Source organism: Lepidochelys olivacea (assembly GCF_965140295.1).
Source record: "Lepidochelys olivacea isolate rLepOli2 genome assembly, chromosome: 4".
NCBI lineage: Eukaryota > Metazoa > Chordata > Testudines > Cheloniidae > Lepidochelys > Lepidochelys olivacea.
Genome location: NC_140414.1, coordinates 58,226,471 through 58,251,540, shown reverse-complemented (window position 1 = coordinate 58,251,540; position 25,070 = coordinate 58,226,471). Strand labels below are relative to the sequence as shown.

The window sequence follows — 25,070 nt, the reverse complement described above, 5'->3', positions numbered from 1 at the left end:
AAACCAGAACATCTGGGGGGGGGGGTAGGAAAAAACAAGAGGAAACGGGCTACCTTGCATAATGACTTAGCCACTCCCAGTCTCTATTTAAGCCTAAATTAATAGTATCCAATTTGCAAATGAATTCCAATTCAGCAGTTTCTCGCTGGAGTCTGGATTTGAAGTTTTTTTGTTTTAAGATAGCGACCTTCATGTCTGTGATCGCGTGACCAGAGAGATTGAAGTGTTCTCCGACTGGTTTATGAATGTTACAATTCTTGACATCTGATTTGTGTCCATTTATTCTTTTACGTAGAGACTGTCCAGTTTGACCAATGTACATGGCAGAGGGGCATTGCTGGCACATGATGGCATATATCACATTGGTGGATGTGCAGGTGAATGAGCCTCTGATAGCGTGGCTGATGTTATTAGGCCCTGTGATGGTGTCCCCTGAATAGATATGTGGGCACAGTTGGCAACGGGCTTTGTTGCAAGGATAAGTTCCTGGGTTAGTGGTTCTGTTGTGTGGTATGTGGTTGTTGGTGAGTATTTGCTTCAGGTTGCGGGGCTGTCTGTAGGCAAGGACTGGCCTGTCTCCCAAGATTTGTGAGAGTGTTGGGTCATCCTTTAGGATAGGTTGTAGATCCTTAATAATGCGTTGGAGGGGTTTTAGTTGGGGGCTGAAGGTGACGGCTAGTGGCGTTCTGTTATTTTCTTTGTTAGGCCTGTCCTGTAGTAGGTAACTTCTGGGAACTCTTCTGGCTCTATCAATCTGTTTCTTTACTTCTGCAGGTGGGTATTGTAGTTGTAAGAAAGCTTGACAGAGATCTTGTAGGTGTTTGTCTCTGTCTGAGGGGTTGGAGCAAATGCGGTTGTATCGCAGAGCTTGGCTGTAGACGATGGATCGTGTGGTGTGGTCAGGGTGAAAGCTGGAGGCATGCAGGTAGGAATAGCGGTCAGTAGGTTTCCGGTATAGGGTGGTGTTTATGTGACCATTGTTTATTAGCACTGTAGTGTCCAGGAAGTGGATCTCTTGTGTGGACTGGACCAGGCTGAGGTTGGTGGTGGGATGGAAATTGTTGAAATCATGGTGGAATTCCTCAAGGGCTTCTTTTCCATGGGTCCAGATGATGAAGATGCCATCAATATAGCGCAAGTAGAGTAGGGGCTTTAGGGGACGAGAGCTGAGGAAGCGTTGTTCTAAATCAGCCATAAAAATGTTGGCATACTGTGGGGCCATGCGGGTACCCATAGCAGTGCCGCTGATCTGAAGGTATACATTGTCCCCAAATGTGAAGTAGTTATGGGTAAGGACAAAGTCACAAAGTTCAGCCACCAGGTTAGCCGTGACATTATCGGGGATAGTGTTCTTGACGGCTTGTAGTCCATCTTTGTGTGGAATGTTGGTGTAGAGGGCTTCTACATCCATAGTGGCCAGGATGGTGTTATCAGGAAGATCACCGATGGATTGTAGTTTCCTCAGGAAGTCAGTGGTGTCTCGAAGGTAGCTGGGAGTGCTGGTAGCATAGGGCCTGAGGAGGGAGTCTACATAGCCAGACAATCCTGCTGTCAGGGTGCCAATGCCTGAGATGATGGGGCGCCCAGGATTTCCAGGTTTATGGATCTTGGGTAGTAGATAGAATATCCCAGGTCGGGGTTCCAGGGGTGTGTCTGTGCGGATTTGATCTTGTGCTTTTTCAGGAAGTTTCTTGAGCAAATGCTGTAGTTGCTTTTGGTAACTCTCAGTGGGATCAGAGGGTAATGGCTTGTAGAAACTCGTGTTGGAGAGCTGCCGAGCAGCCTCTTGTTCATATTCCGACCTATTCATGACGACAACAGCACCTCCTTTGTCAGCCTTTTTGATTATGATGTCAGAGTTGTTTCTGAGGCTGTGGATGGCATTGCGTTCCGCATGGCTGAGGTTATGGGGCAAGTGATGCTGCTTTTCCACAATTTCAGCCCGTGCACGTCCTGGATTTATGCAGGAAATAGCCCAGCTTGATTGTCATGCACATTGTGTAAAGAGTTGTCACTTTGGATGGGCTATCACCAGCAGGAGAGTGAATTTGTGTGGGGGGGTGGAGGGTGAGAAAACCTGGATTTGTGCTGGAAATCACTTTAGATAAGCTATTACCAGCAGGACAGTGGGGTGGGAATAGGTATTGTTTCATATTCTCTGTGTATATATAAAGCCTGCTGCAGTTTCCACGATATGCATCTGAGGAAGTAAGCTGTAGCTCACGAAAGCTTATGCTCTAATAAATTGGTTAGTCTCTAAGGTGCCACAAGTCCTCCTTTTCTTTTTGCTTATAAATAGTGACTATTGTGGGCCAAACTTTGTTTCAAACCCCTCCCGCAGTGAGCTGTGTGTGGCCAGAGAGGTCTGTCTGTACAAAACTTATTGCAGAATCAGAGCCCTAATCACCCTGGTGTAAAGCCAAACTAACTGGATCATTGGAGTTACTCTGGATTTTCATTAAGGGTAATTGAGAACCGAGTTTCATACTCTAAATTTTCTGATACCTAAAAGGTTGTTTTCACAGTAACAGTAAACTTGAGGCTGTGTTGTGAGCTGCAGGAGATACAAATCACAGAATTTTAGCAGGTTAGTGTTAAAGTTTGGTGTCAGCAGGCCTGATTCTGCTCTTCATTACAGTGGTGTAAGTCCAGGGTAACTTCATTGAAATAAATAGCAACTCTGGATTTAAACCAGTGTAAATGAGAACAGAAATCTGGCTCAGTAATCAAAATTTCCTACTGTAGCTTAGAATCATAGAATCATAGAATATCAGGGTTGGAAGGGACCTCAGGAGGTCATCTAGTCCAACCCCCTGCTCAAAGCAGGACCAATCCCCAATTAAATCATCCCAGCCAGGGCTTTGTCAAGCCTGACCTTAAAAACTTCTAAGGAAGGAGATTCTACCACCTCCCTAGGTAACGCATTCCAGTGTTTCACCACCCTCCTAGTGAAAAAGTTTTTCCTAATATCCAACCTAAACCTCCCCCACTGTAACTTGAGACCATTACTCCTTGTCCTCTCCTCTTCTACCACTGAGAATAGTCTAGAACCATCCTCTCTGGAACCACCTCTCAGGTAGTTGAAAGCAGCTATCAAATCCCCCCTCATTCTTCTCTTCTGCAGACTAAACAATCCCAGTTCCCTCAGCCTCTCCTCATAAGTCATGTGTTCCAGACCCCTAATCATTTTTATTGCCCTTCGCTGGACTCTCTCCAATTTATCCACATCCTTCTTATAGTGTGGGGCCCAAAACTGGACACAGTACTCCAGATGAGGCTCACCAATGCCGAATAGAGGAGAACGATCATGTCCCTCGATCTGCTCGCTATGCCCCTACTTATACATCCCAAAATGCCATTGGCCTTCTTGGCAACAAGGGCACACTGCTGACTCATATCCAGCTTCTCGTCCACTGTCACCCCTAGGTCCTTTTCCGCAGAACTGCTGCCTAGCCATTCGGTCCCTAGTCTGTAGCGATGCATTGGGTTCTTCCGTCCTAAGTGCAGGACCCTGCACTTATCCTTATTGAACCTCATCAGATTTCTTTTGGCCCAATCCTCCAATTTGTCTAGGTCCCTCTGTATTCTATCCCTGCCCTCCAGCGTATCTACCACTCCTCCCAGTTTAGTATCATCCGCAAATTTGCTGAGAGTGCAATCCACACCATCCTCCAGATCATTTATGAAGATATTGAACATCTTTACATTATTTATTTTACATTAAAGCTAACAGTGGAAGCTACAAACCTACAACTCCAGGGAATTAACTCCATAGTTTTGCCCCTCCATATACGAGTTTAGCTCAAAAGAAGAGGCTATTGAACGGGCAGTACATTCATGCTGACCCTTCAAACTGTGACTCAAACCTGAGAGTTGCACTGCAAACCAGATCACTGAACCAAGAGAACTTACATAAGAAATGTCTGGGGACAGTGACATGGCTGTTGTAGAATCCCCTGGTGGGCTCATAAAGAACTGGCAATGGTCCCACCTACACATTTGTCAGTAAGTGCCAGGGAATTGCAACAGAGCTGGCTGATACTTGAAAGAAGTGGAAAAAGAGGATAAGGAACATTAGATCATATGAGACCTCATAGAGAAAAAAAGTATTCTTTGTATTATACATGTGTATTATACAAACAAATATTGTAAACACAAAGCATGAAGGAAGGATTGTAAATGCCAGTTACAAAAATAAAACATAAAACGGCAAAATGTCAGATTCCAAAGCAGGGCACTGAGCTCTTTCAGTAAGAAATACTATTTTAGTACAAGGACTATGTTGCCTTAATGGGGTTTTAAAAAAAAAATTCTCCAAAATACAGGCTACCTCAGACTCATTACACACATTAATAATTAGTTTAAAAGATACGGAAAAAACTTCAGACAAATACATACTAATGATGCTTGTTCAACCTATTTGATTTTCATTTAAGTGCAGTGAGAAAGTGACTGACCTCTAGTGCCTATGTTTTAGCAGTCCGGTTTTAGAGTTTTTTTATTTTCCCCATGGACTTTTAAAGGAAAATCCTAAAATCTGGTTAGGTCTAAAAGGAATTATCCATCTGGTTTTATTAATTTCTTTGTTGAATTATTTATTGATATCTTAAGGTTCTATGCTCTGCAGGAAAAATTCTACTGTCCTTCATTATGTGACCAGTTGCATAAGTAAGGGAAGCTCCACGTGGTCTTGATACCTGTGCATAACTACTGTTAATACTAATAGGCATGCACCCTGAGAAAAGATCCCTCTGAGACAAGAATAATCCTTCAGATATAATTGAGATATGTAGGCCAAACAAATTAATACTGTCTTGTAATTATTTAGATTAAAATAGATCTTTAAAAATATCTGAATTAATGTACAGACCACACATGGGAGTTCCACCTTCCACATCCACTCTTCCTCTTTCTCCATTACTTATAAATCACAATCTTTGTAGATGTTTAACTCTATTTTTTATGTTGCATAAACTGTCTTGCCAGGATATTTCTATGTTTTGTAAACATCTGTACACATCTGATTTATTGCAATAAATAATTTTTTCTCCAGATGTATTTTTATTAGCCTGCCTGCTTTGGATTACATGCATGTAAATGGCACTCTTTTTATGGATCTGGGCCCAGTAGTCGGTCTGGAATAGCTGAAACTGATTCCCTCATTCAGTTGTTCCTTAAATGTATGATAGGAATGTGAGATAGACGTCCCAGTTGTAGTGGGAGACTTTTCTTCTTTGGTTTGGGCCGAATTGCCTCAACTAGTGACTGCAAGAAAGACTTTCCTACCCCAGCCAAGTGAGAGTCTCAGTAAGTATGTATTAGAGCTAGTTAGGAATTTTCCAGGAGAATGATTTTTCTGATGGGAAATGCCCTTTTTGCAAAAGTGATTTTTTCAAATTTACCCCCTCCCAAAAAAAAAATCCATCAGGAAAATCCAAATGATAGGTCCACAGATGCCCACATGGAGGCTCTTGTCAATATCACTTTCTCCCTGGAAAAATGGACAAAAACCTTCCATATGAGTGTCACAAATTTGGTTGAGCGACCCTTCATGTGCACTCGCTGGACTGCTGTGAAGGGACCTAGGTGTTTTAAGCCTCCAGAGTCTGAACAGAGCCTAGCACTGTTGCAGCCTGGGGGTCCACAGGCACACTGTCAGTATTAGACAGAGGCTCTGCACCCTCCTTTCTGAGAGCCATGACCTTGTGGTCCTCTGCCCAGACCCCAGAACCAGTGCTGACTTCTTAGATTCCCCTCTAGCTTAAACACACCCTCTCCCAGAATCTCACCAAAGACCCGAGCATTTGGGGTTACACTTTAACTCTCTTGAGGCACAGTGTAAGTGTAGCATATAACACGCACAGACACTTTGCACAGGGTTCTAACTCTTATTTAACAAATGAAGCACAAGAGAGCCCCACTTATAGCTCGGAGTGTGATTCCCTGCTTGTGTGGACACACTTATGCTAGCTCTAATGGAGCTAGTGCACTAAAAATACTAGTGTAGCCAGGATAGCCTGGGCAGCAGCAAGCAGTGGCATGGGCTAGCTGTGCCAAACACAAAGCTGCCTGAACCCCTAGCATACGTTCTCAGCATAGCTAGCCAGTGCCACCGCTTGCTGCCACCTGTGTTAGCCTGGTTACACTACTATTTTTAGCTTGCTACTTCAGTGAGAGCTAGCACCAGTATGTCTATGCCAGTTGGTAATTACACCCCTAGCTCCAAGTAGAGACATACGCTTAGAAAACTACCACCATCCTAACCACAATATGGCCCTTACTAGTTCACCCTTTCCTTGGGAGACCCATCTCTGTTTACGTAACGAGGCAGGCAGGTCCACTGCCTCATCAGGTTCCTACATGCTGGGTTACTTCTCTCATCTTGAGCTGGAGAAAAGTGATCCCCCGAGTAAAGCAGCTGCTGCCCTTTAATAACTTTCAGCCCCCTATGTCAGGTGAGTTTAGACTTGAAAAAGTGGTTTGCAGTGGGGAGAAGACCTCTTAATGATGGCTGCTTGTCAAAGTGTAATGATGTTCTATTGTTAGGCCTTTCCCACTACCCATGCAGGAATTTCAGACCCATGTGGCAGTAAAGAGACCACAGAGAAGACAAACAAGCTGCACATTCAAAATGGAGTTTGCAGCCTGATAAAATACATAGAGTTCCTGACCTACACAAAATTCATAAATTGTACAGATAGATTCCCCAAATCATCACAGCATGCAGCTATGAAGCTAAAACATTCAGCTTCCATTCTCCTGATATGGAATTTTTCTAGAAATCCCCTTGTGGGAAAAATTTCAGGACAATTTTTTTTTTTCAAAAATGTAAATTTTTTTGCAGGAAGGGATTTCTGTTTTCCATCCAGCTCAAGTATGTCTCAATACAATGGGACTTAATAACCTATGTGAATTTCTAGAGCTGCTTCATAAACCTGCCTCCTTCCCCAAGAGCATCCCCTTAACTACTAGCTCATAGTTGTATATACCAAGGCACCCAAACAATCTTAACTATGCCATACAGTGACACTATACAATAGCCTACAGTATTTAAGGCATTTTACTATTTGTGAACCCAGATTAGTTAAAAAAAAAATTAAAGACACTGTCCTATTTTCTTCCTTTGTGGCATCACCACTGGGCAACATTAAGGTTGTTTGTGTTCCATAATTGTGGATTTCTTATCTTAACATTTTGGAATGTCTTTTAAGTGTAATCTTAACTCTGAATTTTCCCAGGTTTATAATGCTTGGTTTTGTGTTAATTACTGTTTTAAGTACCGCATGCTGGGTAAAAATATGTTTCTAAAATTAAACTCTCTCTTTATTAAAAGAGCTGTTACAGAGTTGCTACAACTGCAGCTATCACTCAAACCATATGCACACAGCCTGAAGCTTCCCTCCTGAAAACTGCTTCTCCCTCCAAATTCTATGAAGACTGCTACTATTTCAACACTTTAACAGTGATTTTTATCCATAAGTTACTGAAACATACTCTCAACCATAACTCCATTTTAATTTTCTTCGTGGTCCGGAAATGTCTTTAGTTTAACATTTATTAGAAGTTTTATAGATAAACATGCCCAAGATGGAATATAGCTATGAAATCTTCAAAGAGCAGTGACAGCGGGTCAAGTAATCTACCAGTGAGAACTCTGGAAAACGTGTCCAGTGTCTCTCATACAGATGAGTCATTGCAACACTCCCTCACCAGCATCAACTTCCTGAACACCATAATCAGCTTCAGCAATGACAGCTATATACAAGAAACTCCCAGATCATCACAGTTACCATCACAGGTGCAGTAACCACCCCAACCGCACCAAGAAATCAGTTATCTGCAAGTACCAGGCCATCAGGTACCACAGAATAAACTTCAAGGAGAAAGTCAGGAATACACACCTTAACACACTTAAAACCCACCTTTACCAAACAAGGACACTCCACCAGAAAGTAGATTGCATCCACCTAAATACCCCAGGAGAACCTGCTTCAATACAAGGGGAAAAAAACCCTCTGACTATACACCCCTCCTTGAACCTCTATGAGGAATCATTAAACACGTACAGCCGACGGAAACCACATTCTGGAAGGAATTTCTCCTGAACCCCCCTCTTCTGGTCTTCAGACAGCTCCCCAACCTCATCATCAGAACCTCCCCACACACCAACTCAAAGCAGCACCAGACCCAGCCAGAACAACTGATGCAAACCTGCAGACATTGCTTCACTGCTACAATGATCAATAACCCCTGACAACACAGCTTTCAAAATCCTGGCCTATAAGCACATCTGGTATACTCTATGTCATCCAGTGTGTTAAATGCCCCAGTAACAACTATGTAGATGAAATAAGACAATTGCTCTGCCCTCTCATGAACTCACACAGAAAAATGGTAAGACAAAAACAAAATGTCACCTATGAGTGAACACACTTCACAAAACCATTGCTCCATATCTGACCCCTCAGTCTTTGCTTTTAAAGGAAACATGCATAACATCGTCAAAAGACAAGCTTGGGAACTTAAATTCAGAACTCTACTAGACACCAAAAATCATGGATTTAATAAAGATGCTGGATTTACTGCTCATTACCACAATCTGTAATCCACTCATCCTCCTTCGTCATGTGTTAATGCCCATTTCCCTTGGAATGATTTTGGGCAACATATGTTCATTCCTTACCTGTTCCACTTTGTATTTAGCTTTGACACTGAATACCTTTCCCAGACCAGAAGAGCTCTGTTTAACTCAAAAGTTTGTCTTTTTCACCAACAGATATGGTCCAGGAAAAGATATGTCACCGATCTTATCTCATTATAGCCAATAAAGTTGTTGCACAAAAATTAGCTGTAGAGAATGGTGGTGGTTGCTTTATTTCTGATGTCATAATGTCCCCACTAAACTGCCTTAGCCTATTTGTAATCTAATCATATCAATCAGATACAACAATCATTAATATTAGTTTAATTACAACCTCTTCTTTCAAATATTGCCCATAAGATTTCGGTTGATTTTAACTCTATGGAAAGTTAGACGAGTCTGTGTTTGTTCGGATTGATCTTCCAAACGTAAGACTGTAAAGACTGCCAGATGCTAAAGATCTCAAAGAACCAGCGGCCTGTAATTCTTCTGTAGCTCAGAGGCGAACGGGTTTTCTAGTCCCCTTTCAGAAATCCACTCTCCAGTGCACGCGCTGTAAGTGGAGGGAGGACAGCTTGTACTTTCCATGCACAGGAGGTTGAATCCCTGCTATTGGAACAGCCTTAACGCGGGAGCCATGGCAGGTGCTGACGCTTTGTGCTGGGTGAAGCGCGCCAAGCCCGGGGACTGAGCTCGCAGACCCAGTTCCTTGCCCTGGCCAGGAAGCGGGGCGGCAGCAAACTGGTAACTGTTTCCCAGCTCCCACGCAGGGACTGGCCACTGAATCTAGCGGAGTAGACTGAGCAGTAACTGATGCGCGGCGCCGCGAGTAGTCCCTTGGGGGCTGATTGTGATTGGCTTAGCCGGCACGTGCTGGGCTCTGACCGCCGCGGACTGAGCCGTGATTGGCTCGGGCGGGGAGTCCGCAGCCAGTGAGTTGCGCCGGGATGGTTCCGAGTTGTGATTCGCTTGATCTGTTCAGAGCGTGCGCGGATTGGCTCCGGCTGCCCGGCAGCACCTGCTCTTCAGCGCTAGCATCCCCAAGAGTGCAACAGCGCACGCGCAGTTCAATATACGTGATGCGCTGGGAAACGCCGCCCGGCTTTACCGGAGAGCGAGGCGGACGGGACCTTCTATCTTGCCGGTAACTGTCTTCCCGGGTGCGGCTAAACGTCTCTGAGCCACGCTGGGCGGGCTACCTCCGGTCCTGCTCGCTGTGTAGAGGCTTGGGGTTATGAGCTTCACCGCGCGGGACCAGAGTGGAGCTCTGCCCGGGTCTCGCTTCGCGCTGCGCAGGCGAGTGACGGCGCTGGGGCAGCTGCTCCCTTGGTCAACTGTTAGCGGGAGGCCCGGGCTCCGCAGGCGCTCAGGAACGCGGCGGCCCTCAGGCAGGGGCTGCGCGGAGGAAGTCGGGAGTGGAGGCCGTTCTCCTGCCGTGCCGACCCCCCCCCCCCCCGCCCCGCTGGTGACCCCTCGGCACGCGGGTGAGGCCGTTATTTTACCGTTAGAATGTCAGTGGCATGAGGCTTCCAAGCGCCAGCTGTAGGCGCTGCGCGTTCCCTGCTGGGCGCGCGCTTCACGGGGTTCCCCGGGAGCGCGTTCAGTCTTATGCCCCCTCTCTTCAGTGTAGTGGCTCCAGCGTCCAAGCTGACATCTGACTTCGTTCAAACTGCCCCCCCGCCCCCAAGGATGGGGCAGAGAGCTTCCTGCCCTTCCCGGCAGCACCTGCCCGCCTCTCCCTAGAGCTGCTCTGGGACCTAGTGGGACCAGCCAGAGAGAACAACAGCAATTAGCTCCGTATGGGGGCGGGGGACTGACAGCAGGAGTTGTATAGCTAAGGCGAGTATAAAAATAAGCAGGTCCCCTATTTATCTGCCTGACTGGGGAAGTTGTGGCTAATTGCACCTAACTGGCTGGTTTCTGTTGGTTAGGCTCAATCACACTCTGGGACTCTGGTTTTAGCTGCTCTTGAGCATGTGCTGCCAAGTTGTGCTGCAGTCAGATCCCTGGGGCCAGGAGGGGGCTGAGGAGGAGGGTTGCACTGCCCTGGAATGCACCCTCCTTAAGGCCCGTGTGATGGGTCTTTGTCAAAATGTAGGCCCTGGATTTGTGGGGTGTGTTACCTGAGCTGGATATAGCTTCTTGATTCTGAACATATGCTTGCCTTCATTTGTGGGTAGCTTTAAACATAGATATCCATGTTGAATATATTGTTAATCTTACATGTTAGCTGCACTAAATCTGCTCTTATTACAGGAGGGCTTCCTTGGTGCACTGTAATATTTTGGGGTTCAACCCAGCCTAGTAAGGGGTTGTCACTTTCTGTCCTGTAATCCTGGGTGTCTTAAATACTTTGCTGCTTGTGGCTCAGAGCTCGGATGCCACCAGCTCACAGACAAGCATGTGGTTCCCTGAATGTCTGTATGCTGTGGAGCCCTGATCCAGTGCTCTGACCCCAGCAGCCTGCCTACAACACAACAGCCCCACCCTGGCCTTCACCAGCCGTAGTTACTACTTGGAGGATAACCCAACTCCTGAATTTCCTCAAAACTGTCTGCCATGAAGAGTCCACCCCTCTCCTGGAATACTCGGGGAACTAAGGTCCATTGCTCCTGTAAAAGACACAAGCACAGGTTATCACTTTAACTGGAGCTAACGATCACTTCAATTCAAACACAGCACAGAGTTGTATTATAGTAAAAATTAAAACAAAGGTTAAGTGATTGAAGATAGAATGGGTTACAAACAAAAATATGCTTTTTGATGCCCGAGACCTAACTAAACAAGCTACAGACTTAGCTCAAAGTAGCTTTCTCACCAATTGTTCTTTCTCCAGCATGGCTGACCCAGACCCTTTGACCAGGACCCTATGCATGGAGCATGAAGTGTTTGGTTCCTTTGTCTCCTCAGATGTAGGATGTGACATAGGGCCCCAAATATCCATTGCTACCCTAAAAATGCCTCTTGTATCACAGGCAAGGGACGTACTGGAACTTCTGGGGGTCCTGCAGGTCTCTTTCTCATCTGACATAAGTCACTAAATCTGCAATATCTCTAATTCTGTATCCCTGGCCAGTAAAAATTTTTATCCTGTGCCCCCAAGTGACTGGCAAAAGGACAATTGTGTTAGCACAATCAATTGCTTGTAAGGTTTCCCATGGCTTTTAACTTTTGCTTGTGGGAACTTCCCTGTATAATCATCCTTTCTCTTACAAACGCCAAAAAAAAACCCCACCTTTCCCTGTTTTCCCTCCCTGCCCCTTAAGGATGTACCCATGGATGCTTTTTAGTGTGGGGTCTATTGATCTGCAAAACCCTAGCAGCTGACAACTGGCAAAGCTGCTTCAGTTATAGGGGTTACCTCTTCCTCATCCTCTAACTCTGTAGGTGTGTTGCTCTCCTCTGCTATGCTGGAGCTGGCTTCGGCCCCTCCCACGCCTGAAAGCACATTGCTTTCTCCTGCTGAGCTGGGGCCATCTCCTCCACCCTTTGCTGCTGCTTTTTCTGCACAATTATCTCCTAAGATCACAGAACAATATTGCTTCTTGCTGTGAGTTACTATATTAACCACTTTAGATGTAGACAAAATATAATGTCCCACAAGAACTGCTGTTGGAATACTACCCAGCATGCCAACTTTCTGAGTTCCCTCTGGATCATCCCTCTCTGCTTGTATTTTCTCTAAAGATAAAGGGAGTTTTTATCACCCCAATGCTAGGACTTGTTTATTCTCCCCAGCGAGCATGTCTGTCTATTTAACCGTGCTTTCCCTGACCAGAGAAATCTGTGCACCAGTGTCTCTACCAAATGCTTTCTTTGCTAAAGTTGCCAAAGTAACCACGTTAACCTTCAATGTGTCGGACCTCACAAAACTAATCAGAAGACCTGCAGTTACCTCTTTGGATCCTGTTTTAAGGACAGGCGCATAAAGTTAGGCTGGATGGGGTATGGACTTATCTTATTTCAGTTTAGGGCAATTATTTCTTGGGCGTTCAGTCAAAACACATGTGAAACGCCTTCTTGAACTGTTCTGTACATGGGGTCTGCCAGTGAGATTCCCAAGGGAGGATATAGTCTGGGGAGGAGACTGCCAGGGCTCCCATCGGTCCTTTCTCTTCCCAGGAACAAAATGCCACCCACGCCTGCCCCCCTCCCCTCCTCTTCCCTTTGACCCAGTTTTCATCAAATCACACAGTTTATATATAATATTCTGACTCTCTTTTTCATTCATTTTAAGTCTTGTAAATCTTGTTCTATGCACCTCAGGAGTAATCTGTAACCTTTGCAATACACCTTTTTAAATTCACCATATTTCAATGCTTGTTCAATTCCTTTTGTTAAATACATTTAAAGCTTTCCCCGAGAATCAAAAATGGGTCTGTCTTGTTCTCTGGAACTTTATGGATGTACAGGTCCATCAATGGCTATTAGCCAAGATGGACAGGGATGCAGCCTCATGCTCTGGCTGTCCCTAAACTTCTGACAGCCAAAAGCTGGGACTGGACAACAGAGGATGGATCACTTAATTGCCCTTTTCTGTTCATTCCCTCTGAAGCATTTGGCACCGGAAGACAAGATATTGGGCTAGATAGACCATTAGTCTGGCCCAATATGGCTGCTGTTATACACCTCACAGAATCTTTCAAAAATGGCAAAGTATTCTTCTTTGCAATCTTTTTGTATGCAGAACACTGCTTATCTCAGCTGAGTGTATCTTAATGAGAAAGTAATGCGAGCTGTGGGATCTGTCCATGTTTCTCCATGGTGGTTAGGTGTTATAGCCTCTCTCTAGGGTTTTCTTCTCTTCCAGCTGAATGACTCACTGGTGTGCAGCTGCTTTCTTCTTCTCTTTCTGCCTCTCAGCTTCCAGGGCCCACAAGTGTGTTGCTTAATGCTGCTGCTTCTCTGCTTCCCTCTCCTAATTGTGTGACAAGTTTAGATAATTTGCCCTTCATCATATAACAGCTCTTTGGTAGAGGCGGGGATAGAATCCACTTCTCAGTGATGGTATTCAACTGCTTCAGTCATTAGATCATACTTTCTCTTCATGCAGTCCCCTACCTCACTTGCTACAAACCTTCCAACTTCCTCAACTGATGAGGTGGGTGGATTGGGTGAGGAGGGGGGAGGTTTACTGACAGCAGCCTCATTGACTGTGTAATCCTGAATCATTCTCTGTGTACTGAATGAGGCAGGGGTTCTGTGGAAAAACTAGAATGTGATTGTGTAAATAAAGACTGTATCATAATCCATCCCCTTTGTGCACATGCATTAAGGTTGCACAGAGATCGGGGAAAAAAAAGAGGGCATTTGATAGCTGTTGGGAGAAATAATGTGATGGTCCTTGATCATGTTACCTAACCACAAGAACATTGGCATCCTCAATCAGAGGCCAAGGACTGAATAGACATGGAGAACAAAATACTCTTAACCTTAGAAGTAAGCTTCTCTGGGTCAGGGTTCAATTGTGCAGGTTAGATAGTATGGGGAAATGTCTGCTCCCTGTGCTGTGGTTTAAATAAGACTTCTCCCTACTCAGGTTCCTTTTAATGTGCAATAAATTTACTGACCATGATTTTGGAACTTTCCAAATAACCATCTCTTCACTGTGTTCTCTGTTTTGTTTGAATGTTTGGAAAAAGACCACCTCATGCATTTTGTCCTGTCTAAAGTTAACTGTGGGTAAACCCACTCTTAATTCTTCATCACAAATGTTAACGATTACAAATGTGTTGGGCCAGTCAGGGATTAGAGACCCTACATTTCAGTTAATTGGATCTTTCAGCAGAGGGTTTAAACTGCATTTTTTGTTGTTGTTGTTACCCCTGTACATCTAAATGTATTCAGGACAAAGAGTTCTCTCTCTGATTCTCTCTTGCATTGAGTAGCAGGCTTTAAAGGTGATCAGAAAGAAATAGGTACTATGTACATTCTTTTGTATATTGGTAGTCTGTTTTTTAAAGTGGTCCCCACTAGGTTAGGGGAAAATAGATCCCCAAAGAAATCTAATCTGCTAGTAGAGTTAAGAAATATAGAAAACGATAATTGTCCCAGGTTTGAAATGATAGTGGAAATTGCTACAGTGTAGATTAAAAATCTTTATGGGGCAGGGATCATCTTTGTATGTGTCTGTACAGTGCTTAGCAGAAGGAGATCTGGATTCTGACTGGGGCTTCTGGTGCTGCTGTAATAACTTGTAATATACTGGCATGTTCAACACAATGTTGTATTGGTGTTCCTGAATAAATCACTAACTTGGGTTTTTGTCTTAAATCTGCTCCAAAACCTTCCTGATCTGTCTTGTGTAACTTGTATTCCAGTAGTGCCTAGAGGCCCCAGCCCAGACTGGAGCCAGAGGGCACTTGGCACAGTACAAATTACACAGTAAGATACAATCTTTTTGCTGCAAACTGCTTAGTCTTTACCTTTCTATGCCCAGTTCCCCTCTCATCTGCTCTGTCTTGTCTATGTAAAGTGACTTGCCCAATGCCACACAGCAGGTCAGTATCAAAGTAATCAATGAGGCCAGGATTTCATCCTTAGTGTTTAAGTCAATGGGACCAGGATTTCACCCCAGGTAACTTCTTTTTGGTCAAATCCACAGCATGATTTGCTTAGTCTTTGAAAGGGATAGCTAAGCCATAAAGCTAACCTCTCTCTTTCTTGGTGCTTACTTGAAGGAACCTATCATTTTTTCCTTTGCAAGCAAAGCTGCCACCTGTACTAACTTTCTTTTTCCCCTCAAAAGAACTTCAAGTGTTTTCTTGGCAACTGGCAAGCAGTATAACATTCTTTTATGGGTATCTAATGAACATCTGTAATTTGGGGTGACCTGATAGCTAAAGCTATTTTAATTCTATTTTAATGTCTGTCTTTGCAACTGTATTTTCAGCTTGATATCATTGGGAAGTCCAGAATTGGAGCTTGCTTGTTGTAGGAAACAAAGTATATTTTCCCCTCAAACTTTATTCAATGAATATCCCTTCTCTGAGTATCTCCACTGTCTTTCCTTATCCCTCACAGTAAGTTTGAACTACTTGCACTAATCTTCAAGGCCCTGCATAACTTTGCCTCTTTCTTATTACATCACCCCTATTCACTTCATTCCATCAAAGATACTAACTCTGTTGCCATGTTTCTTTGTATTCCACCACTGTGTCACCACTCAGGCCTGGTCTACGCTATGAGATTAGGTCGAATTTAGCCGTGTTAGGTCGTGTGTTTTTTTTTATAATGAATGCATCTACACAACCAACCTAAAGGGCTCTTAAAATCGACTGCTCTACTCCTCCCCGACAAGGGGAGTAGTGCTAAAATTGACCTTCATGAGTCGAATTTGGGGTAGTGCAGATGCAATTCAATGGTATTGGCCTCCGGGAGCTATCCCAGAGTGCTCCAATGTGACCGCTCTGGACAGCACTTTTGACTCCAATGCACTAGCCAGGTACACAGAAGAAGCACTGGGAACTTTTGAATTTCATTTCTGTTTGGTCAGCATGGTGAGCTCAGCAGAACAGGTGACTGCAGTCTCAGAATTGCAAACGAGCTCCAGCATAGAGCGAACAGGAGACACTGGATCTGATTGCTGTATGGGGAGAAGAATCTGTGCAGGCAGAACTCTGATCCAGCAGAAGAAATGCTGATATATATGCCAAAATCACACAGGGCATGTTGGACAGAGAATACACCAGGGAGACACAGCAGTGCCGCGTGAAAATTAAGGAGCTCAGGGAAGCCTACCAAAAGACAAAGGAGGTAAACTGTCACTCCGGGTCAGAATCCATACGTGCCGCTTCTGTGATCAGCTGCATGCCATTCTAGCAGGGAACCTACCAGTACCCCACCACTCTCCATGGACACCTGTAAGGCAGCAGCCTCATGCAACACGGGTGAGGATTTTGTGGAAGAGGAGAATCTGTTCTCCCCAGCAGCCAGGACCTTTTCCTCACCCTGGAGCCAATATCCTCCCAGGGCATGTTGTTCCTGGACCCTGAAGGCAGAGGAGGCACCTCTGGTAAGTGCACATTTTGTAAGGACACTACAGGGGTTAAATTGTTTTTTATTGTTTTGTTTGACCTGAACAACTGGGAGGTATTCACGGCCAGTACAGCTACGAGAAAAATTTGTTAACGTATATGGGGATGGAGCAGGAATCCTCCAGGGACATCTCCATGAAGCTCTCCTGGAGGTACTCTAAAAGCCTTTCCAGAAGGTTTCTGGGGAAGGCTGCCTTATTTCGTCCTCCAAGGTAGGACACTTTACTACGCCAAGCAAGTAGCAGATGGTCTGGAATCATTGCAGCACAAAGCATGGCAGCAAATGGTCCTGGGTTTTGGTCACATTCATGCAACTTTCGGTCTTTATCTTTCTGTGTCAGCCTCAAGAGTGATATCATTCACGGTCACCTGGTTGAAATAGGGATCACCAAACAGAGGGGATTACTGGTCCCTTACAAAAATTCCCCTGACACATTACTCATCCCTGTTCATGCTGGGCTGTTTGTGCTTGGCTAAAAGGGATCATCCTGGAGAAGTGTGTGTTGCACATCCACCCCAAAACTGCAGCCCCTCCTTTTAAACAGCAAACCCAACCAGCATTGGTTGCTATGGGAAAGGAAGGTGCTGCACTTTGAAACCATTCCCACATGTTATGAACGCGGAAGAAGCCAACCCCACGTACCCTTTGGCTTACCCCGGCTGCCTGGAAACCGAATTCTGTTGCCCAGCCATGTGTGATGTGTCACCATACCAGCAGGCGCTCAATATAAAAGGCAAAATGCAACCTTGTACCTAAAACACATGTGCTGTCTGCTGTGAATTGCTTGATTCACTGTGAAAGAATCTCCCTTTTGGTCTCATACATGTATATCTTAAAATCTACTTTCTCCCCCCCCCCCCCCAGCCCCGCTGGAGCTGCAACTGTTTCTATGCTCCCTGCATCAACTCCATCCCTGAGTTTATCGCAGATTAGAAGGTGAAAAAAACTCATTCGCGATGACATGTTTTCTGAGCTCATGCAGTCCTCCCACACTGATAGGGCACAGCTGAATGCTGGAGGCATTCAGTGGCAGAGGCCAGGAAAGCATTCAGTGAGCATGATCGGAACATGCAGGAGGAGATGCTGAGGCTAATGGGGGAGCACATGGACATGATGAGGCGTCTGGTGGATCTGTAGGAAAGGCAACTAGAGTGCGGACACCTGCTGCATCTAGTGTGTAACCGCCTGCCCTCCTCGCCAAGTTCCATATCCTCCTCAGCTGGACGCCTAAGAATGTGGGGCGGGGGGAAGTCTCCGGGAACCCTGCCACTCAACTCCAGGGGATGGCACAAGCAACAGAAGGCCGTCATTCAAATAGCTTTGATTTGTAGTGTGGCTACAATGTGGCCTTGTCCTTCCCTCCTCCCCCATCCCATTATCAAACCCTTTGTACATCCAGGCTACCTTTTTACTACTCAGTTTTGTCAGTGATCCCAAAGTTTGTTTTAAAGAATGGATGGATTCAGAACAATAGGGACTTTATTTCCTATGCCAGCTGTGGCCAAAGGGAGGGGGATTGGATTACAGCAAAGTACATTCACTGAAGTGGTTGGGTTTACATTAAGGACACAACTGCCGCACCATAACCTAGTCAGTCATGAAACTATTTTTCAAAGCCTCTCTGATGCACAGCATGCCTCGGTGTGCTCTTCTAATTGCCCTGCCCTGGCTGTTCAAAATTGGCCACTAGCCGATTTGCCTCAACCCCCCCCCCCCATCTTCCCCCTTACTCTCACAGATATTATGGAGCAAATAGCAATAACAATGCAAATATTGCATTCACTGAGGTCTAACGTCCGCAGACAGCGCCAGTGCCCCTATAAACATCCCAAGGCACATTCTATCACCATTCTGCACTTGCTCAGCCTATAGTTGAACTTCTTATTGCTGTCCAGGCTGCCTATGTATGGCTTCATGAGCTGTGGGAGCAAGGGATAGGCTGGGTCCCTAAGGATAACTATTGGCATTTCACCATCCCCAACAATAATTTTCTGGTCTGGGAAGAAAGTCCCTTGCTGCTTTCAGAACAGCCTGGAGCTCCGAAAGATGAGAGCGTCATGCACCTTTCCCAACCATCCAACATTGATGTCTGTGAAATGGAACCTTGTGATCCTCCAGTGCTTGCAGCACCCTTGAGAAGTACCCGTTACGGTTTATGTACTGGTTGACAAGGTGCTCTAGGGCCAAGATAGGGATATATGTTCTATTGCCCCACCACAGTTAGGAACCACATTGCAGCAAAGCCATCCACTATGACCTGCACATTTCCCAGTTACTACCTTCTTAGCAGAAGGATATTGATTGCCCTGGCTACTTGGATTGCAGCAGCCCCCACGGTAGATTTGCCCACTCCGAATTGATTCCCGGCTGACTGGTAGCAGTCATGCATTGCAAGCTTCCACAGGGCTATCGACACTTGCTTCTCAACTGTCAGGGCAGCTCTCATCTTGGTATTCCTGTGCTTTGGGGTGAGGAAAGGCAACTCACAAAATTCCATGAAAGTGGCCTTATGCATGCAAAAGTTTCACAGCCACTGGGAATCACTCTATACCCGCAACACTATGTGGGTCCCACCAGTCTGTGCTTGTTTGTCGGGCCCAGAATCAGCGTTCCATTGTATCAGCATGCTCTAATGCCACCATGATATCCCAATTGCCACATCCCATGCTTTCAGGAACATCTGTGTCCCTTTCCTCACAATCTTCCTTGTGCTGGCGACTCCTAGCCAGGCTCTGCACATACTGCAGAATAATGTAAGAGGTGTTTACAATGCTCGCAATCAGTGTGCAGCTGAGTGAGCTCCATGCTATGGCATCTGCACAGATAACCCAGGAATAAAGACGTGAAATGATTGTTTGCTATTGCTTTTATGGAGGGAGGGGAGACTGATGACGTACCCCCAAACCACCCGTGACAATGTTTTTGCCCTATCAGGCATTGGGATCTTAACCCAGAATTCCAATGAGTAGTGGGGACTGTGGGATAGCTACCCACAGTGCACCATTCCGTGAGCCTATGCTAGCCACAGTATTGAGGACACACTCCATCGACCTAATGCGCTTAGTGGGGATACGCATGATCGACTGTATAAAATCGCTTACTAAAGATTGACTTCTATAAAATCGACCTAATTTTGTAATGTAGACATGCCTTCAGTTGCTTCTACGTCCTCCCTTAGATCTGGAATGCTCTTCTTGAGCTGGATCCAGTTCTTCTGCAATGCCTGCAAGAGACTAGCTAAATAAGTCACATATTTTTGTATTTGGCTGAGTGGCTTATCTTCCTTGTATTCTGCACTAGTCTTGCTGAATAATTGCATAATCATATGGATGATGCCTCGTTCTTCCTCTTTTCCCTATGCTTCTCCCTGGCTGTCTTGGTTTTCTCTTTGGCTAATGTCAGACACTAGCTTGTAAACTCTTTGCAGTAGATATTATATTTCTTCTTCTATGAGGTGCCAAACATTGTATTGCTTTCTGCATAATAACCTTAGGAAAAGAGACTATAAGTGTAGTAACAAATTGCAGGAGAGGTAGCATGTGCAACAATTCATTAAGCTGCTTGCATGTGGAAAGGAGAGTCTTCTGTATGATTAGCATTGGGGATATCTCCTTTCATTTGTTTAGAGGAAATCTTTTTATGTTTACAGTGACAACTAATTCTTTTAAAGCATACTGGAACACTGTATAAGGCTAAAGTATTTCCCACCATTCTCAGTGATAGGATTGTGTCATTCCCACTCTGGAGTCAGCTGGAACAGAACTGTCAACCAAAACATTGTCTTGAATGAAAGTTCTGCCACTACTCTCTTAGAAGCTTTCCCCCAGTCTTCTGGCCCTTTTAGGCCTTGCCTGTATCGCTTTTCTCTACAAGATTTAATCTTTAGGGCAGATGGATAGCACTTACCTATAGAAATTACAAAGAAAATCATAATTTCAAGTTCTTCTAACATCAGACTTGTCACTGCACTGTGGTTGACAGGAATATAGAAATGCAGGTTAAATCTAGAAAATCCGAGACTGCTCCACAGATTTATAAATGTATGTTCTTTGTGGTACAGAAACTGTTTTCCTCAGTGTTTTGGTTTAATACATCTTGTGGGTGCTACTGCAATCTAAATATATTGTATACAGCTTCAGAAACACCTCCCCCAAAACTCCAAAAGACATCTTAAAAAAGAACAGTCACATCTCAAACAATTATGAGAAGCCATGAATGGAACTCTTCTTCTCACCATACCTCCCACAGATGACAGTTGGGGACTTGAGGTAAAAGGTGGATTTAGGAGATTACTATTAATCTCTTCTCAGCAGAATCCCTGTTAATGACTAGCATACAGGGGTTGGTGACACTGGGAATGCAAAAGGCAAGCGCTGTAATGTCTTGGAGGCTTTACAGAACAAACTTTGTACTTTTTGTAAAGTGGTTAAATGAGTTTGTATTATAAAGGCAAAGAAACTGGTCTGATTTGGGTATCATAATCCCTGGATACTATTGGAGACCTCTCTTATATTAGTATACTCTTACTTATTGATTGGGTCATCCAATGATTATATGATGACAGGAGCGATTACCACACAAAGCCGTCTCTATCTTAAGTAGAGTTATGAGGATGGTTTTTGAAATTCCTCTCACTTTTTCTTCTCCCATCTCCTAAATCTCCACTCCCAAAAAGAGAAGAGTGGGCAGAAGATCTAAGAAGAGTTGGAAAAATAACATCACTTTTTTCTCATGGTCTCTTTACCTTCGACAGAAAAAGGGGGTCTTCGTGGATCTGGACTGGAATAGTCTGAGGAGGTGCCTCACAACAATCTCTCAAGACAATTTAAAGAGTAGGGTTTTTTAAAAGAGGAGAGAAATTAATTTCCTTACCTATAACTTTATTTCTTGTAATAAAGAGGGTCTGGATGATACTCACGGTTTATTCCTGCTCATGCCACCTTAGTGGAGGCAGTTTAGGCTGTAGAATTTTCCTTTCTCCTGTAGTACTACAGTCTCTTCACAGGAGATGACTTCCAAAACTGAAACTGCACAAAACATAATACCTTTGTAGATTATGGAAGTGTTAATTCTATATTATATATTATATGTGTGGAGAGTCTGTGCAGACCAGTGGATATCCTCCATTGTGAGAAATAGAAATAGCAAGTAAGAAATCTTCTGTTTCTCATACATGGGCATGTGCTGATCTGGATTCTACTTATTGGAATTAGCAAGAAAAATACATTCCTGGGAAGGGAAGAAATATCAAACACAAGTTTAAAATCTGAGAACTTTATTTTTATAACCTTAATTTTATTTGCTTGATTAGTTTATATCAAATGAAACGGAAAGAACCAAAGACTTCTCAGCTGAGGAAGGAATGTCGCTCTTGTAGCGTTTGAAGGAATTGCAAATATAATTGAACAAAGCTGTATGGTATGCAACCTAAGGCTTTGAGGATTTTATTGGGAGTTTTTCTGACTTGGCATATTTCGTTCGATCTACTGAGACTTTTTTTAAAAAATGCTTGTTTTAAAAAGATTCCCATGAAGAAAGAATAAGATCTGACTTTCTCCAATCTTCAGGTGTCATTAAAGTGTAGTATCACTGGACCAAAGCATTAAACTGTGTTCTTAAAGATGTCTAGATTTAAGGCAAAAATAAGGGAGAGAAATAGACTTGTATAAGTGGTTTCTTGGCTGTGGACAAAGTAAGGACCTAGGCTAAATACTACCTTTTCAAAGAAGAATCGAAGATGGAAGCTCTATTAACTCCATAACTAACGTACGTCAACTGGTAGAATAAATTACTGTGAGGAAGACAAATGTGGTGAGACCTCCACTGGAAAACTAAAAAGGTGGTGGTATGAGGTTGTGCAGAAAACAGTCGTGCTGCCCTACTCCTGTTCCATAGCTATAAAGAAACAGAGGACTGATCCTTTAGGTGACTGAAGTTTAAAGTTACAGCAGTCACCCATGAGATAGGTCTCAATAGGTAGTTGTAAATGGGGAGGTGTCATCGAAGAAGGTGTTTCCAGTGTGGTCCCACAAGGACTGGTTCTTGGCCCTATGCTATTTAACACTTTTGTCAATGAGAATATAAAATCACTGATAAAGTTCGGAGATGACCTAAGGCTTGAGCAACGGTAAATAGCAAAGAGGACAGCTACTGTTACAGTGATCTGGATCATTTGGTAAGCTGGGCACAAGCTAACATTGTGCATTTTAATATGGCCAAATTATTAGTCTTTTCTCAAGGAACAAAGAATATATGCCATACTTGTAGGATGAGATGGGGGTCTTCTATTATGGGAAGCAGTGAGTTTGAAAAGGACTTTTGAATGGTGGACTATCGGCTGAACTTGTGTTGTGGTGAAAAGAGTAATGTGATTTTTAGATGCCTAAATGAGAGCATCAAGTAGGGGTAGAATATTTGACACTGGTGTGACTGCTGCTACAATACTGTGTCCTGTTCTGGTGTCTGCAACTCAAGAAGGTTGTTGATAAATTGGAAGGAGTTCAGAGAAGATGCATGAGAATGATTAAAGGATTTGAAAATGTCTTTGTGATAGACTCAAGGAGCTCAGTCTATGTAGTGTGAGAAAGAGGAGGATAAAAGATGACTTGATCATAGTCTATAAGTGCCTACGTCGGTGTGATCTAGGGACCCCCTTGATGCCACCTGGCAGTGGTATAAGGGATACGTAAGGGTTGACAGAGATCCCCTGGCATAAGGGTTTACAGAGATGTATATAATAGTTTGGCAAGCAAGGTCTCTAACGAGCTAAAAGAAAAGGGGTACTTATGGCACATTAGAGACTAACCAATTTATTTGAGCATAAGCTTTCGTGAGCTACAGCTTACTTCATCAGATGCATACTGTGGAAAATACAGAAGATATTTGTTTTTATACACACAAATCATGAAAAAATGGGTGTTTATCACTACAAAAGGTTTTCTCCCTCCACCCTCACCCCAAACAAACCCATTCTCCTGTTGGTAATAGCTTATCTGTTTGGATAATATTTAAGGAGTAATCTATCTATAATTAAAACTGTGTCCATAAGGTGTGTAATTTAAAACAAGTCATCAGGAGGCAGGCAAGGGGCTGTAAACTCTCTGGCTGGTCATTTTATGTTGTGAGACACTATACATTTGTCTTACAGAGCCTAGTGCTAATGGATAGAATGTGAATTCACATAAGAGGAGATCTGTGGGGGGATAATACAGCAGAGGGCATCCAGTCTACAAGTAAAGACAATGGGTTTTGGGGTGTAAATTGTGGTGCAAAGGGAGGAGACGAGCTCTGTGTGTGTATTTCATGAAAAAAGGATCACCGCGTACCTGCCTTAAAAACATTGAGCAATACTGTGAAACAATAACTAGTTAAATCTAGGTTCTAGAATGTATGTTATGATTTTATTTTGTTTCCAGTATTTCTGTTCGCTGTCTGAAATCGCTACTTAGTTAAACTTGTTTTCCCTATACACATAAGAGTGGTCATCTGAAGGGAAACTGGTAAGCTGCTACTATGGAAGCAGTGGCCCGGGGGGGGGGGGGGGGGGAGAATGCTTGGAGGTTGGACTGTGCTTACCACTAACCTGAAGAGAGCAAGTGGGGCTTGTGTAGCTCGGGAGGGGAGTTCTTGTATTGCCTGTGGCTGATGGGTTTGGGATGCTGGCCCTCAGCAAGCACAGGTTAGACTCCTTCATGCTAAGGGCAGGTGGTAGCAAAGTGCCTTGCAATCTTGGGTACCCACGGGAAGCATCATAATGGGGAACAAAAACCTTTAATAATAGGGATTCCACAGCTTCCTTAGATAGTTAACTTGTTCTAGTGCCTAGCATTATAGTTAGAAAATTTTCCTACTATTTAACTAAAATCTCCTTTTGCCTCAGATCAGGAAGGAATCCGCTTATCCCGCCCTCCATGGACATGGAGAACAATTGATCAGCATCCTCTTCGCAATAGCCTTTTAACACATTTGAGGATTGCTATCTGGTCCCTGCTCAGTCTACTTTCCTTAAGACTAAATATACCCATTTTTTAAAAACCTTCCTTCATAGGTCATGTTTGGACATATTTTCTTTTTTCAATGCTTTTCTAGGGGTGTGGAGGTGTCTGTCTCTCTCTCCCCATCCCTCCAGTTTGTCCACATCTTTCTCAAAGTGTGATGCCCAAAACTGGACATACTGCTCCAGCTGAAGCCTCATCAGTGCTAAGTAGAGGGGAACAGTTACCTCCTTTGTCTTACAGGTGACATTCCTGTTAATACAGCCTGGAATACGTCCCTTTTTGCACCCACTTTATAGTAATTTTGTTTACAGCAAGTTTTCCTGGTTTGGTTATGAGGCTGTCATGAGGGACTGTCAAGATGTATTGCATCTGCTGTTACTTTCCCCCTATTCAGT

General features: G+C 44.1%; 1 protein-coding gene and 1 long non-coding RNA gene across 3 annotated transcripts in view; one reads left to right on the top strand and one right to left on the bottom strand.

The window, feature by feature from the left end:
* Positions 1–8,815, bottom strand: part of LOC311519486 — a 54,343-nt gene extending 45,528 nt beyond the window's left edge. The window contains exon 1 of the long non-coding RNA XR_014711288.1: positions 8,684–8,815. This is a non-coding gene — a long non-coding RNA (uncharacterized lncRNA). The remainder of the gene's footprint in view (positions 1–8,683) is intronic.
* Positions 8,816–9,668: 853 nt separating this feature from the next.
* CLGN (calmegin) overlaps positions 9,669–25,070 on the top strand; it is a 91,338-nt gene continuing 75,936 nt past the window's right edge. For both annotated transcript variants that reach the window (XM_084627412.1, XM_084627411.1), the window contains exon 1: positions 9,669–9,785. The gene's annotated coding sequence lies outside the window, so the exon portion shown is untranslated. The remainder of the gene's footprint in view (positions 9,786–25,070) is intronic.